The 14,545-nt window shown below is 48.3% G+C and overlaps 5 non-coding genes across 5 annotated transcripts; 3 read left to right on the top strand and 2 right to left on the bottom strand.

Annotated features, from left to right (window-relative positions):
- Positions 1-2,473: 2,473 nt before the first annotated feature.
- On the top strand, positions 2,474-2,637 carry LOC135045669 (U1 spliceosomal RNA). The gene has a single exon (XR_010238084.1). It is a non-coding gene; the product is annotated as a U1 spliceosomal RNA (small nuclear RNA).
- A 152-nt stretch (positions 2,638-2,789) lies between these two features.
- LOC135045580 (U1 spliceosomal RNA) lies at positions 2,790-2,952 on the top strand. The gene has a single exon (XR_010238003.1). It is a non-coding gene; the product is annotated as a U1 spliceosomal RNA (small nuclear RNA).
- Positions 2,953-3,607: 655 nt separating this feature from the next.
- On the top strand, positions 3,608-3,771 carry LOC135045651 (U1 spliceosomal RNA). Its single transcript, XR_010238066.1, has one exon. It is a non-coding gene; the product is annotated as a U1 spliceosomal RNA (small nuclear RNA).
- Positions 3,772-13,515: 9,744 nt separating this feature from the next.
- On the bottom strand, positions 13,516-13,678 carry LOC135045586 (U1 spliceosomal RNA). Its single transcript, XR_010238009.1, has one exon. It is a non-coding gene; the product is annotated as a U1 spliceosomal RNA (small nuclear RNA).
- Positions 13,679-13,830: 152 nt separating this feature from the next.
- Positions 13,831-13,994, bottom strand: LOC135045668 (U1 spliceosomal RNA). The gene has a single exon (XR_010238083.1). It is a non-coding gene; the product is annotated as a U1 spliceosomal RNA (small nuclear RNA).
- Positions 13,995-14,545: the final 551 nt, after the last annotated feature.

A 14,545-nucleotide genomic window follows, 5' to 3' on the forward strand; every position in this document is an offset into this window, starting at 1 on the left:
GTACGAGGTTACTTCCAGAAAATGTGGAGAAGATGATGTTCATTAAAATGAATTATAATCAATTGCTCCGTGGAGACATTGACCAGCAGCAATTGCCTCCACAAAGTATACAGGGAGCTGAGATGGTGGATTCCAGTGGGGACGAATTGATAATCTGTGAGGAGGGGGATGTACACGGTGATGAATCGGAGGATGATGATGAGGTGGACATCTTGCCTCTATAGAGCCAGTTTGTGCAAGGAGAGATTTATTGCTTCTTTTTTGGTGGGGGTCCAAACCAACCCGTCATTTCAGTCACAGTCGTGTGGCAGACCCTGTCACTGAAATGATGGGTTGGTTAAAGTGTGCATGTCCTGTTTATACAACATAAGGGTGGGTGGGAGGGCCCAAGGCAATTCCACCTTGCACCTCTTTTTTCTTTTATTTTTCTTTGCGTCATGTGCTGTTTGGGGAGTGTTTTTTGGAAGGGCCATCCTGCGTGACACTGCAGTGCCACTCCTAGATGGGCCAGGTGTTTGTGTCGGCCACTTGGGTCGCTGAGCTTAGTCACACAGCTACCTCATTGCGCCTCTTTTTTTCTTTGCGACATGTGCTGTTTGGGGAGTGTTTTTTGGAAGGGCCATCCTGCGTGACACTGCAGTGACACTCCTAGATGGGCCAGGTGTTTGTGTCGTCCACTTGGGTCGCTGAGCTTAGTCACACAGCTACCTCATTGCGCCACTTTTTTTCTTTGCGTCATGTGCTGTTTGGGGAGTGTTTTTTGGAAGGGCCATCCTGCGTGACACTGCAGTGCCACTCCTAGATGGGCCAGGTGTTTGTGTCGGCCACTTGGGTCGCTGAGCTTAGTCACACAGCTACCTCATTGCGCCTCTTTTTTTCTTTGCGTCATGTGCTGTTTGGGGAGTGTTTTTGGAAGGGCCATCCTGCGTGACACTGCAGTGCCACTCCTAGATGGGCCAGGTGTTTGTGTCGGCCACTTGGGTCGCTGAGCTTAGTCACACAGCTACCTCATTGCGCCTCTTTTTTTCTTTGCGTCATGTGCTGTTTGGGGAGTGTTTTTTGGAAGGGCCATCCTGCGTGACACTGCAGTGCCACTCCTAGATGGGCCAGGTGTTTGTGTCGGCCACTTGGGTCGCTGAGCTTAGTCACACAGCTACCTCATTGCGCCTCTTTTTTTCTTTGCGTCATGTGCTGTTTGGGGAGTGTTTTTTGGAAGGGCCATCATGCGTGACACTGCAGTGCCACTCCTAGATGGGCCAGGTGTTTGTGTCGGCCACTTGGGTCACTGAGCTTAGTCATCCAGCGACCTCGGTGCAAATTTTAGGACTAAAAATAATATTGTGAGGTGTGAGGTGTTAAGAATAGACTGAAAATTAGTGGAAATTATGGTTATTGAGGTTAATAATACTTTGGGATCAAAATGACTCCCAAATTCTATGATTTAAGCTGTTTTTTAGGGTTTTTTGAAAAAAACACCCGAATCCAAAACACACCCGAATCCGACAAAAAAAATTCGGTGAGGTTTAGCCAAAACGCGTTCGAACCCAAAACACGGCCGCGGAACCGAACCCAAAACCAAAACACAAAACCCGAAAAATTTCCGGTGCACATCTCTAGTGGCCATGCCATGTCACTGTGCAGGAGCCAGCACCGCTCACACACTAGTCCCCGGTGCAGCCCCCAACCCCCGGGACACCCGGAGCAACAAAATGTAGATTCAGGCCACCAGGCCACGCCCCTACCTATGAAACCATGCCTCCTTTTTACCATTGCGCTGCTTATCTGCGCGCACTGCATTACAATCTCCCTCGCCACCTCTCTGGGTGTCACCAGTGATAGTGACACCTCTGCCATGCTTGTAGCAGCTGGTCCTAAGATCTACACCTCAAGCCCTGAGTGTTTGCCCTTGTGACTTGTTGATCATCATAGCAAAGCAGATGCTTACAGAAAACTGCAGGGGCTTAGATTGAAAATAAAAAAAATTGATGGGTATAAGGTAGAGAGGAGCGGGTTCGGTTCTCCGAGAACCGAATTCCCCACGAACCCCACGAACTCCTCCTCCGAGGCAGGCTCGGTTGTTCCCGCCTGACTCGGAAAACCTGAACAAGGGAAAATGTCATCATCCCGCTGTCGGATTCTCGCGAGATTCGGATTTCATATAAAGAGTGCAAGCATTCCTGGGGGAAGGCCTGCAGCAGATGGATTTGCATATGGTGATGTCATCCAAGCAGTGGGTCAAAGTTGGCTTCAGAAACAAACAGGAATGCTTGCACTAGTTGTTGCATTTGGTTTGTTGTTTGGGGGTGCTTCAGTATTAGGCAGCCTTCTGCCCTCCCATGTTCATCTGAAAATATGTGTTCTCCCTGCAGTTGTTGTCCCCAGATGAGAGTTCCCTTGTGCTGCCTCAGTTGAATCTCCTTTACTTGACAGAGATGTGCCTGAGCAGCGGCCCTCCCCAGCCCTATCCCAAATCATACTTATTTTGCATATGAGATACCATGGTCATGAAGATTATTCTCCCAGGGTGAGGTTCATTCATTGCATTCTGGGTATGCTGACCCCTGTGATTTCCCCAAATGTGGGTAACTCGACTGCATTATTTGTGGTAGTGGGGGACTGTGTTTGTGTTTTCCTCTGGTCAGCTCTGGTAAAAGTCAGATTTCTTTGTTTCAGATCTTCCTCTAGCCTTGTTCTTCTTTCGAGAGTTCCCTTGTGCTGCCTCAGTTGGATCTCCTTCACTTGACAGGGGGGTGCCCGAGCAGCGACCCTCCCCAGCTCAAGCCCAACTCCTACTTACCTGCCAGGTGAGATACTATGATCATGAAGGTGCTTCTTCCAGGGCAAGGCTCACCCATTGCACTCTGGGTGTGCTGCCCCTGCGATTTCCCCAAATGTGGGAAACTTGACTGCATAATTTGTGTTTCCCCTGGTCGGCTCTCGTATAATTCAGATCTCTTTGTCTCAGGTCTCTCTCCAGCCTAGTTTGCTGTCTGTTTCCACTTCTTTTTTCTTGAGCCCCTCCCTTTTATACCCTTGTGCACTATCCTGACTTCTCCTCCTGTCTGCTTACTTTGTGCCTTCCAATGCACAATGCAAACTACACACCCTTTTACTTGCCTTACAGAGCAGCTCTGGAGCTGTTACAGTGCCAAGCTGCTGTAAGAAATCAGCTTGAATGCTTCAGGGGCTGGGGCATTGTCAACATGAGCCCCACACCGAAGGAGGGTGGGGGTGTTTAATGCGAACTAAGGGTCATCCAAGCGCCGCAAAAGGCCGCCATGCCCTGCATACCCCTTTTCTCTTTTCATATGCAGATGAGGGATCCAGCCAACTTTGGCCCACTGCTTGGATGACATCACCGTATGCAAATCCGTCTTCTGCAGAACTTCCCCCAGGAATGCTTGTACTAGTTGTTGCATTTGGTTTGTTGTTTGGGGGTGCTTCAGTATTAGGCAGCCTTCTGCCCTCCCATGTTCATCTGAAAATATGTGTTCTCCCTGCAGTTGTTGTCCCCAGATGAGAGTTCCCTTGTGCTGCCTCAGTTGAATCTCCTTTACTTGACAGAGATGTGCCTGAGCAGCGGCCCTCCCCAGCCCTATCCCAAATCATACTTATTTTGCATAGGCGATACCATGGTCATGAAGATTGTTCTCCCAGGGTGAGGTTCATTCATTGCATTCTGGGTATGCTGACCCCTGTGATTTCCCCAAATGTGGGAAACTCGACTGCATTATTTGTGGTAGTGGGGGACTGTGTTTGTGCTTTCCTCTGGTCAGCTCTGGTAAAAGTCAGATTTCTTTGTCTCAGATCTTCCTCTAGCCTTGTTCTTCTTTCGAGAGTTCCCTTGTGCTGCCTCAGTTGGATCTCCTTCATTTGACAGGGGGTGCCCGAGCAGCAATCCTCCACAGCTCTGGCCCAACTCCTACTTACCTGCCAGGTGAGATACTATGATCTTCACTGTTAGGGCAATCAGGATGTGGAATTCCCTGCCAGGGAAGGTGGTAATGGCGGACTCTGTAATTGGATTTAAAAAAGGAATGGATACATTTCTGAATGAAAAAGCTATCCAAGGTTATAATACTTAAAATATCAACATGGTTAATCCGGGGGTAACATGAGTTGTAGTAGCTAACTAGTCATAAAACATTATTCAGCTAGTATGTAGAATCATCACAACTTAAAACAGGTTGAACACGATGGGCAATTTGCCTCTATTCAACCTCAAAAACTATGTTACTATATGTTACTATATTACTATGTTACTGTAGTATACAGAACACCACAATGCAATGAGCAGTGATAGTGAGCACTGATGAGGATACTAGAACTGACACTGAGCAGCAAGATGCAGCACTGGACTATTAGTAATGTACTGTAGTATGCTGAGCACAACAATGCAGCACAAGACAATGAGCAGTGATACTGAGCACTGATGAGGATACTACTGAGAACTGACACTGAGCAGGAGAGACACACTACTAGTATTACTGAGCAGCAATAAGTATCCACTGATACTGAGCACTGATATTGAGATTTCCACTGAGAGAACATAGCCACGTCCTCTCCGCTCTCTCTTCAATGCACGAGTAAAAATGGCGGCAACGCGCAGCTCTTTATATGGAATCCGAATCTCGCGAGAATCCGACAGCGGGATGATGACATTTTCCCTTGTTCAGGTTTTCCGAGTCAGGCGGGAACAACCGAGCCTGCCTCGGAGGAGGAGTTCGTGGGGTTCGTGGGGAATTCGGTTCTCGGAGAACCGAACCCGCTCCTCTCTACCTTATACCCATCAATTTTTTTTATTTTCAATCTAAGCCCCTGCAGTTTTCTGTAAGCATCTGCTTTGCTATGATGATCAACAAGTCACAAGGGCAAACACTCAGGGCTTGAGGTGTAGATCTTAGGACCAGCTGCTACAAGCATGGCAGAGGTGTCACTATCACTGGTGACACCCAGAGAGGTGGCGAGGGAGATTGTAATGCAGTGCGCGCAGATAAGCAGCGCAATGGTAAAAAGGAGGCATGGTTTCATAGGTAGGGGCGTGGCCTGGTGGCCTGAATCTACATTTTGTTGCTCCGGGTGTCCCGGGGGTTGGGGGCTGCACCGGGGACTAGTGTGTGAGCGGTGCTGGCTCCTGCACAGTGACATGGCATGGCCACTAGAGATGTGCACCGGAAATTTTTCGGGTTTTGTGTTTTGGTTTTGGGTTCGGTTCCGCGGCCGTGTTTTGGGTTCGAACGCGTTTTGGCTAAACCTCACCGAATTTTTTTTGTCGGATTCGGGTGTGTTTTGGATTCGGGTGTTTTTTTCAAAAAACCCTAAAAAACAGCTTAAATCATAGAATTTGGGAGTCATTTTGATCCCAAAGTATTATTAACCTCAATAACCATAATTTCCACTAATTTTCAGTCTATTCTTAACACCTCACACCTCACAATATTATTTTTAGTCCTAAAATTTGCACCGAGGTCGCTGGATGACTAAGCTCAGTGACCCAAGTGGCCGACACAAACACCTGGCCCATCTAGGAGTGGCACTGCAGTGTCACGCATGATGGCCCTTCCAAAAAACACTCCCCAAACAGCACATGACGCAAAGAAAAAAAGAGGCGCAATGAGGTAGCTGTGTGACTAAGCTCAGCGACCCAAGTGGCCGACACAAACACCTGGCCCATCTAGGAGTGGCACTGCAGTGTCACGCAGGATGGCCCTTCCAAAAAACACTCCCCAAACAGCACATGACGCAAAGAAAAAAAGAGGCGCAATGAGGTAGCTGTGTGACTAAGCTCAGCGACCCAAGTGGCCGACACAAACACCTGGCCCATCTAGGAGTGGCACTGCAGTGTCACGCAGGATGGCCCTTCCAGAAACACTCCCCAAACAGCACATGACGCAAAGAAAAAAAGAGGCGCAATGAGGTAGCTGTGTGACTAAGCTCAGCGACCCAAGTGGCCGACACAAACACCTGGCCCATCTAGGAGTGGCACTGCAGTGTCACGCAGGATGGCCCTTCCAAAAAACACTCCCCAAACAGCACATGACGCAAAGAAAAAAAGTGGCGCAATGAGGTAGCTGTGTGACTAAGCTCAGCGACCCAAGTGGACGACACAAACACCTGGCCCATCTAGGAGTGTCACTGCAGTGTCACGCAGGATGGCCCTTCCAAAAAACACTCCCCAAACAGCACATGACGCAAAGAAAAAAAGAGGCGCAATGAGGTAGCTGTGTGACTAAGCTCAGCGACCCAAGTGGCCGACACAAACACCTGGCCCATCTAGGAGTGGCACTGCAGTGTCACGCAGGATGGCCCTTCCAAAAAACACTCCCCAAACAGCACATGACGCAAAGAAAAATAAAAGAAAAAAGAGGTGCAAGGTGGAATTGCCTTGGGCCCTCCCACCCACCCTTATGTTGTATAAACAGGACATGCACACTTTAACCAACCCATCATTTCAGTGACAGGGTCTGCCACACGACTGTGACTGAAATGACGGGTTGGTTTGGACCCCCACCAAAAAAGAAGCAATAAATCTCTCCTTGCACAAACTGGCTCTATAGAGGCAAGATGTCCACCTCATCATCATCCTCCGATTCATCACCGTGTACATCCCCCTCCTCACAGATTATCAATTCGTCCCCACTGGAATCCACCATCTCAGCTCCCTGTATACTTTGTGGAGGCAATTGCTGCTGGTCAATGTCTCCACGGAGCAATTGATTATAATTCATTTTAATGAACATCATCTTCTCCACATTTTCTGGAAGTAACCTCGTACGCCGATTGCTGACAAGGTGAGCGGCGGCACTAAACACTCTTTCGGAGTACACACTTGTGGGAGGGCAACTTAGGTAGAATAAAGCCAGTTTGTGCAAGGGCCTCCAAATTGCCTCTTTTTCCTGCCAGTATACGTACGGACTGTCTGACGTGCCTACTTGGATGCGGTCACTCATATAATCCTCCACCATTCTTTCAATGGTGAGAGAATCATATGCAGTGACAGTAGACGACATGTCCGTAATCGTTGGCAGGTCCTTCAGTCCGGACCAGATGTCAGCATCAGCAGTCGCTCCAGACTGCCCTGCATCACCGCCAGCGGTTGGGCTCGGAATTCTGAGCCTTTTCCTCGCACCCCCAATTGCGGGAGACTGTGAAGGAGGAGCTGTTGACCGATCAAGTTCCGCTTGACTTGATAATTTTCTCACCAGCAGGTCTTTGAACCCCTGCAGACTTGTGTCTGCCGGAAAGAGAGATACAACGTAGGTTTTAAATCTAGGATCGAGCACGGTGGCCAAAATGTAGTGCTCTGATTTCAACAGATTGACCACCCGTGAATCCTGGTTAAGCGAATGAAGGGCTCCATCCACAAGTCCCACATGCCTAGCGGAATCGCTCTGTCTTAGCTCCTCCTTCAATGTCTCCAGCTTCTTCTGCAAAAGCCTGATGACGGGAATGACCTGACTCAGGCTGGCAGTGTCTGAACTGACTTCACGTGTGGCAAGTTCAAAAGGTTGCAGAACCTTGCACAACGTTGAAATCATTCTCCACTGCGCTTGAGACAGGTGCATTCCACCTCCTATATCGTGGTCAGATGTATAGGCTTGAATGGCCTTTTGCTGCTCCTCCATCCTCTGAAGCATATAGAGGGTTGAATTCCACCTCGTTTCCACTTCTTGCTTCAGATGATGGCAGGGCAGGTTCAGGCGTTTTTGGTGTTGCTCCAGTCTTCTGTACGTGGTGCCTGTACGCCGAAAGTGTCCCGCAATTCTTGTGGCCACCGACAGCATCTCTTGCACGCCCCTGTCGTTTTTTAAATAATTCTGCACCACCAAATTCAAGGTATGTGCAAAACATGGGACGTGCTGGAATTTGCCCAGATATAATGCACGCACAATATTGCTGGCGTTGTCCGATGCCACAAATCCACAGGAGAGTCCAATTGGGGTAAGCCATTCTGTGATGATCTTCCTCAGTTGCCGTAAGAGGTTTTCATCTGTGTGCGTATTCTGGAAAGCGGTGATACAAAGCGTAGCCTGCCTAGGAAAGAGTTGGCGTTTGCGAGATGCTGCTACTGGTGCCGCCGCTGCTGTTCTTGCGGCGGGAGTCAATGCATCTACCCAGTGGGCTGTCACAGTCATATAGTCCTGAGTCTGCCCTGCTCCACTTGTCCACATGTCCGTGGTTAAGTGGACATTGGGTACAACTGCATTTTTTAGGACACTGGTGAGTCTTTCTCTGAGGTCTGTGTACATTTTTGGTATCGCCTGCCTAGAGAAATGGAACCTAGATAGTATTTGGTACCGGGGACACAGTACCTCAATCAAGTCTATAGTTGGCTCTGAAGTAATGATGGATACCGGAACCACGTTTCTCACTGCCCAGGATGCCAAGGCCTCAGTTATCCGCTTTGCAGCAGGATGACTGCTGTGATATTTCATCTTCCTCGCAAAGGACTGTTGGACAGTCAATTGCTTGGTGGAAGTAGTAAAAGTGGTCTTACGACTTCCCCTCTGGGATGACCATCGACTCCCAGCAGCAACAACAGCAGCGCCAGCAGCAGTAGGCGTTACACTCAAGGATGCATCGGAGGAATGCCAGGCAGGAGAGAACTCGTCAGAATTGCCAGTGACATGGCCTGCAGGACTATTGGCATTCCTGGGGAAGGAGGAAATTGACACTGAGGGAGTTGGTGGGGTGGTTTGCGTGAGCTTGGTTACAAGAGGAAGGGATTTACTGGTCAGTGGACTGCTTCCGCTGTCGCCCAAAGTTTTTGAACTTGTCACTGACTTATGATGAATGCGCTGCAGGTGACGTATAAGGGAGGATGTTCCGAGGTGGTTAACGTCCTTACCCCTACTTATTACAGCTTGACAAAGGCAACACACGGCTTGACACCTGTTGTCCGCATTTCTGTTGAAATACTTCCACACCGAAGAGCTGATTTTTTTGGTATTTTCACCAGGCATGTCAATGGCCATATTCCTCCCACGGACAACAGGTGTCTCGCCGGGTGCCTGACTTAAACAAACCACCTCACCATCAGAATCCTCCTTGTCAATTTCCTCCCCAGCGCCAGCAACACCCATATTCTCCTCATCCTGGTGTACTTCAACACTGACATCTTCAATCTGACTATCAGGAACTGGACTGCGGGTGCTCCTTCCAGCACTTGCAGGGGGCGTGCAAATGGTGGAAGGTGCATGCTCTTCACGTCCAGTGTTGGGAAGGTCAGGCATCGCAACCGACACAATTGGACTCTCCTTGTGGATTTGTGATTTTGAAGAACGCACAGTTCTTTGCTGTGCTTTTGCCAGCTTAAGTCTTTTCATTTTTCTAGCGAGAGGCTGAGTGCTTCCATCCTCATGTGAAGCTGAACCACTAGCCATGAAGATAGGCCAGGGCCTCAGCCGTTCCTTGCCACTCCGTGTGGTAAATGGCATATTGGCAAGTTTACGCTTCTCCTCCGACGATTTTTATTTAGATTTTTGAGTCATTTTTTACTGATCTTTTGTGTTTTGGATTTTACATGCTCTGTACTATGACATTGGGCATCGGCCTTGGCAGACGACGTTGATGGAATTTCATCGTCTCGGCCATGACTAGTGGCAGCAGCTTCAGCACGAGGTGGAAGTGGATCTTGATCTTTCCCTATTTTTGGAACCTCAACATTTTTGTTCTCCATATTTTAATAGGCACAACTAAAAGGCACCTCAGGTAAACAATGGAGATGGATGGATACTAGTATACTTATGGATGACGAGTGACTGACGACACAGAGGTAGCTACAGCCGTGGACTACCGTACTGCGTCTGCTAGTATAGAGATGATAATTAATGATATAAAAAAAAATATATATATAACTACTGTAGGTATATATAATATAATGACGGACCTGGTGGACACTGTCAGCAGACTGCTAAACTACTAGTATGAAGAAGATAGAAAAAAACTTCCACCACAGGTAGGTAGGTATACAATTATGGACGAGCACTGACGACACAGAGATAGCCACAGCCGTGGCCTACCGTACTGCGTCTGCTAGTATAGAGATGATAATTAATGATATAAAAAAAAATATATATAACTACTGTAGGTATATATAATATAATGACGGACCTGGTGGACACTGTCAGCAGACTGCTAAACTACTAGTATGAAGAAGATAGAAAAAAAAAACCACCACAGTTAGGTATACAATTATGGACGAGTGACGACACAGAGGTAGGTACAGCCGTGGACTACCGTACTGCGTCTGCTAGTATAGATAATATACTAAATATATTACTACTGTAGGTATATAATATAATGACGGACCTGGTGGACACTGTCAGCAGACTCCTAAACTACTAGTATGAAGAAGATAGAAAAAAAAACCCCACCACAGGTAGGTATACAATTATGGACGAGCACTGACGACACAGAGGTAGGTACAGCCGTGGACTACCGTACTGCATCTGCTAGTATAGATAATATAATAAATATATTACTACTGTAGGTATATAATATAATGACGGACCTGGTGGACACTGTCAGCAGACTGCTAAACTACTAGTATGAAGAAGATAAAAAAAAAAACCCACCACAGGTAGGTAGGTATACAATTATGGACGAGCACTGACGACACAGAGATAGCCACAGCCGTGGACTACCGTACTGCGTCTGCTAGTATAGATAATATAATAAATATATTACTACTGTAGGTATATAATATAATGATGGACCTGGTGGACACTGTCAGTAGACTCCTAAACTACTAGTATGAAGAAGATAGAAAAAAAAAACCCACCACAGGTAGGTAGGTATACAATTATGGACGAGCACTGACGACACAGAGATAGCCACAGCCGTGGACTACCGTACTGCGTCTGCTAATATAGAGATGATAAAGATGAAAAAAAAAATATAACACTACTGCAGGTAAATATTTATATAATATATGTATGACGGACCTGCTGGACACTGTCAGCAGAATGCATTTATAGAATAAAAAAAAAACACCACAGGAGTGTTTAACTTTTTCAGGCAGACAATATACTGGTGGTCACACTGGCAGCAAAAGTGTGCACTGTACTCCTGCTATAACTGCTCCCCAGTCTCCCCCACAATTAAGCTGTGTGAGCAGTGAGCACTCAGCACAGTCAGATATACATAGATGATATATCATGCAGCACACTGAGGCTGAGCACAGATATGGTATGTGTATCGTTTTTTTTCAGGCAGAGAACGGATTATAAATAATAAAACTGGTGGTCACTATCAGCAAAACTCTGCACTACTGAGTACTCCTGACAAGTTCAACTGCTCCCCAAATTAGTAGTAAATCAAATGTCACTCGTCTCTATCTTCTAATCTAAACGGAGAGGACGCCAGCCACGTCCTCTCCCTATCAATCTCAATGCACGTGTGAAAATGGCGGCGACGCGCGGCTCCTTATATAGAATCCAAGTCTCGTGAGAATCCGACAGCGGGATGATGACGTTCGGGCGCGCTCGGGTTAACCGAGCAAGGCGAGAGGATCCGAGTCTGCTCGGACCCGAGCAAAAAAGGGTGAAGTTCGGGCGGGTTCGGATTCCGAGGAACCGAACCCGCTCATCTCTTATGGCCACCCAGCATGACGCCTCCCTTCTTGACCATGCTGTAATTGCAGTCGCACTGCAGTTCAGCGTGATCATAAAAAATGGTGTAGCCTCCTGCTGGTGCAGACTGTATGTGCGCGCAGGAAGCCGCCACCATTTTTGTGATCACAGCGGCTGAATGTGATGTCATACAGCTGCTGTGACCACGCCCCCTGTGTCTCCTCCATTGCAGACCCCATTTTGAAGCCTTGCCCCCGCACCGCTCCATCCCTGACTTGGAAATGGAGTGTTGCTGACCCCCCTCTCCCCCCCTGCCCCGATTGACAGGCAGAGGCGATCGCATTCTCTGCGGGGTGCCGCAGAAAATGCAGGCACATGCGAATGCTCTTAGCAATTTTTGCAGTTGGATCACTTATTGTGATTGCAATCCAACCTGAATCAGGCCCTATTACCTATCACAATGCGCTGCGGGCAGTACAAAATTGGTTTAATATAGGAGAAAAACCCCCAGACCTGTGCTCCTTAACTGTACCTGGTGGCTAGTGGAGCGGCTGCCCAGTAATCAGTGTCCACGCCAGTGCGCACACGGTCCACCCCCTACGGCCACGCTCCCCTTCATCAGCGGCCTCGTGATCCGGAAGGGCGGTGTGTGTGTGACTGACCTTAGGAAGAAACCGGAGCCTCCGCTGCAGTGACCCAGCAACCAGGGCACGGGAGTATACAGCGCCGCTGGGAGTGATGAAGCTGCAGTAAAGATGTCTATTAGACCTAGCCTGCTGCAGCCCTTGTAGATTCTCATAAAACAAGTTCTTCTTTTCTTGTCAAAATGAATAGCTAAGAATTGGCTTCCTGAGGCAGGCCCCTGTTAAGTGGCCTGCTACTGAAGGCACCAACTACAAACTGAGCTCCCTGTTCATGGAAGCGGGGTTATAGAGGAGGATGCGCTGAGCATCTTGGGAACAGTCAAAAGCTTTGAGTCGGTTGGTGCCTCAGATCAAGATCCTACTCTACACCCCAATGTGAATCCTTGTGGAGTCCTGTGTACCCCACAGAAGAAATTAATGTGTCACACCCATTGGCAGCAACCTTATAATAGCTGCTGATGGGCACAATTGAGAAAGGAAGGGGGGGGGGGACATTTGAATCCAGCACATAGATGCAATTCAAATATGTAATTTGTACCTTCCTATTTTAAAATATAATGGATGAACTTCACCCTGTGAGAACAATCTTCATGATCAAGAGATCTCATATGCAAAATAAGTATGAGTTGGGATAGGGCTGGGGAGGGTGGCTGCTCGGGCAGCCCCTCCCCCATCAAGTTAAGGAGATTCAACTGAGGAAGCACAAGGGAACTCTCGTCTGGGGACAACAACTGCAGGGAGACCACATCTTTTCAGATGAACATGGGAGGGCGGAAGGCTGCCTAATACTGAAGCACCATCAAATATCAAACCATATGCAACAACTAGTACAAGCATTCCTGGGGGAAGGTCTGCAGCAGACGGATTTGCATACGGTGATGTCATCCAAGCAGTGGGCCAAAGTTGGCTGGAACCCTCATCTGCATATGAAAAGAGAAAAGGGGCATGCAGGGCATGGCGGCCTTTTGCGGTGCTTGGATGACCCCTAGTTCGCATTAAACACCCCCACCCTCCTTTGGTGTGGGGCTCATGTTGGCTATGCCCCAGCCCCTGAAGCATTCAAGCTGATTTCTTGCAGCAGCTGGGCACTGTAACAGCTCCAGAGCTGCTCTGTAAGGCAACTAAAAGGGTGTGGGCCCTGCAGCACTACCTGTAGTTCGCATTGTGCGTTGGAAGGCACAAAGTAAGCAGACGGGAGAAGTCAGGATAGTGCGCAAGGGCATAGAAGGGAGTGGCTCCAGAAAAGAGAAGTGGAAACAGACAGCAAACTAGGCTGGAGAGAGACCTGAGACAAAGAGATCTGAATTATACGAGAGCCGACCAGGGGAAACACAAATTATGCAATCAAGTTTCCCACATTTGGGGAAATCACAGGAGCAGCACACCCAGAGTGCAATGGGTGAGCCTTGCCCTGGGAGAAGCACCTTCATGATCATAGTATCTCACCTGGCAGGTAAGTAGGAGTTGGGCTAGAGCTGGGGAGGGTCACTGCTCGGGCACCCCCCTGTCAAGTGAAGGAGATCCAACTGAGGCAGCACAAGGGAACTCTCGAAAGAAGAACAAGGCTAGAGGAATATATGAGACAAAGAAATCTGACTTTTACCAGAGCTGACCAGAGGAAAACACAAACACAGTCCCCCACTACCACAAAAAATGCAGGCGAGTTTCCCACATTTGGGGAAATCACAGGGGTCAGCATACCCAGAATGCAATGAATGAACCTCACCCTGGGTGAACAATCTTCATGACCATGGTGTCTCCTATGCAAAATAAGTATGATTTGGGATAGGGCTGGGAGGGCCGCTGCTCAGGCACATCTCTGTCAAGTAAAGGAGATTCAACTGAGGCAGCACAAGGGAACTCTCATCTGGGGACAACAACTGCAGGGAGAACACATATTTTCAGATGAACATGGGAGGGCAGAAGGCTGCCTAATACTGAAGCACCCCCAAACAACAAACCAAATGCAACAACTAGTGCAAGCATTCCTGGGGCAAGGCCTGCAGCAGATGGATTTGCATATGGTGATGTCATCCAAGCAGTGGGTCAAAGTTGGCTTCAACCCTCATCTGCATATGAAAAGAGAAAAGGGGCGTGCAGGGCATGGCGGCCTTTTGCGGTGCTTGGATTACCCCTAGTTCGCATTAAACACCCCCACCCACCTTTGGTGTGGGGCTCATGTTGGCCATGCCCCATCCCCTGAAGCATTCAAGCTGATTTCTTGCAGCAGCTGGGCACTGTAACAGCTCCAGAGCTGCTCTTTAAGGCAAGTAAAAGATTGTGTGGGCCCTGCAGCACTACCTGTAGTTTGCATTGTGCATTGGAAGG

This window comes from Pseudophryne corroboree, unplaced genomic scaffold (assembly GCF_028390025.1).
Source record: "Pseudophryne corroboree isolate aPseCor3 unplaced genomic scaffold, aPseCor3.hap2 scaffold_911, whole genome shotgun sequence".
NCBI classification, from domain to species: Eukaryota; Metazoa; Chordata; class Amphibia; order Anura; family Myobatrachidae; genus Pseudophryne; species Pseudophryne corroboree.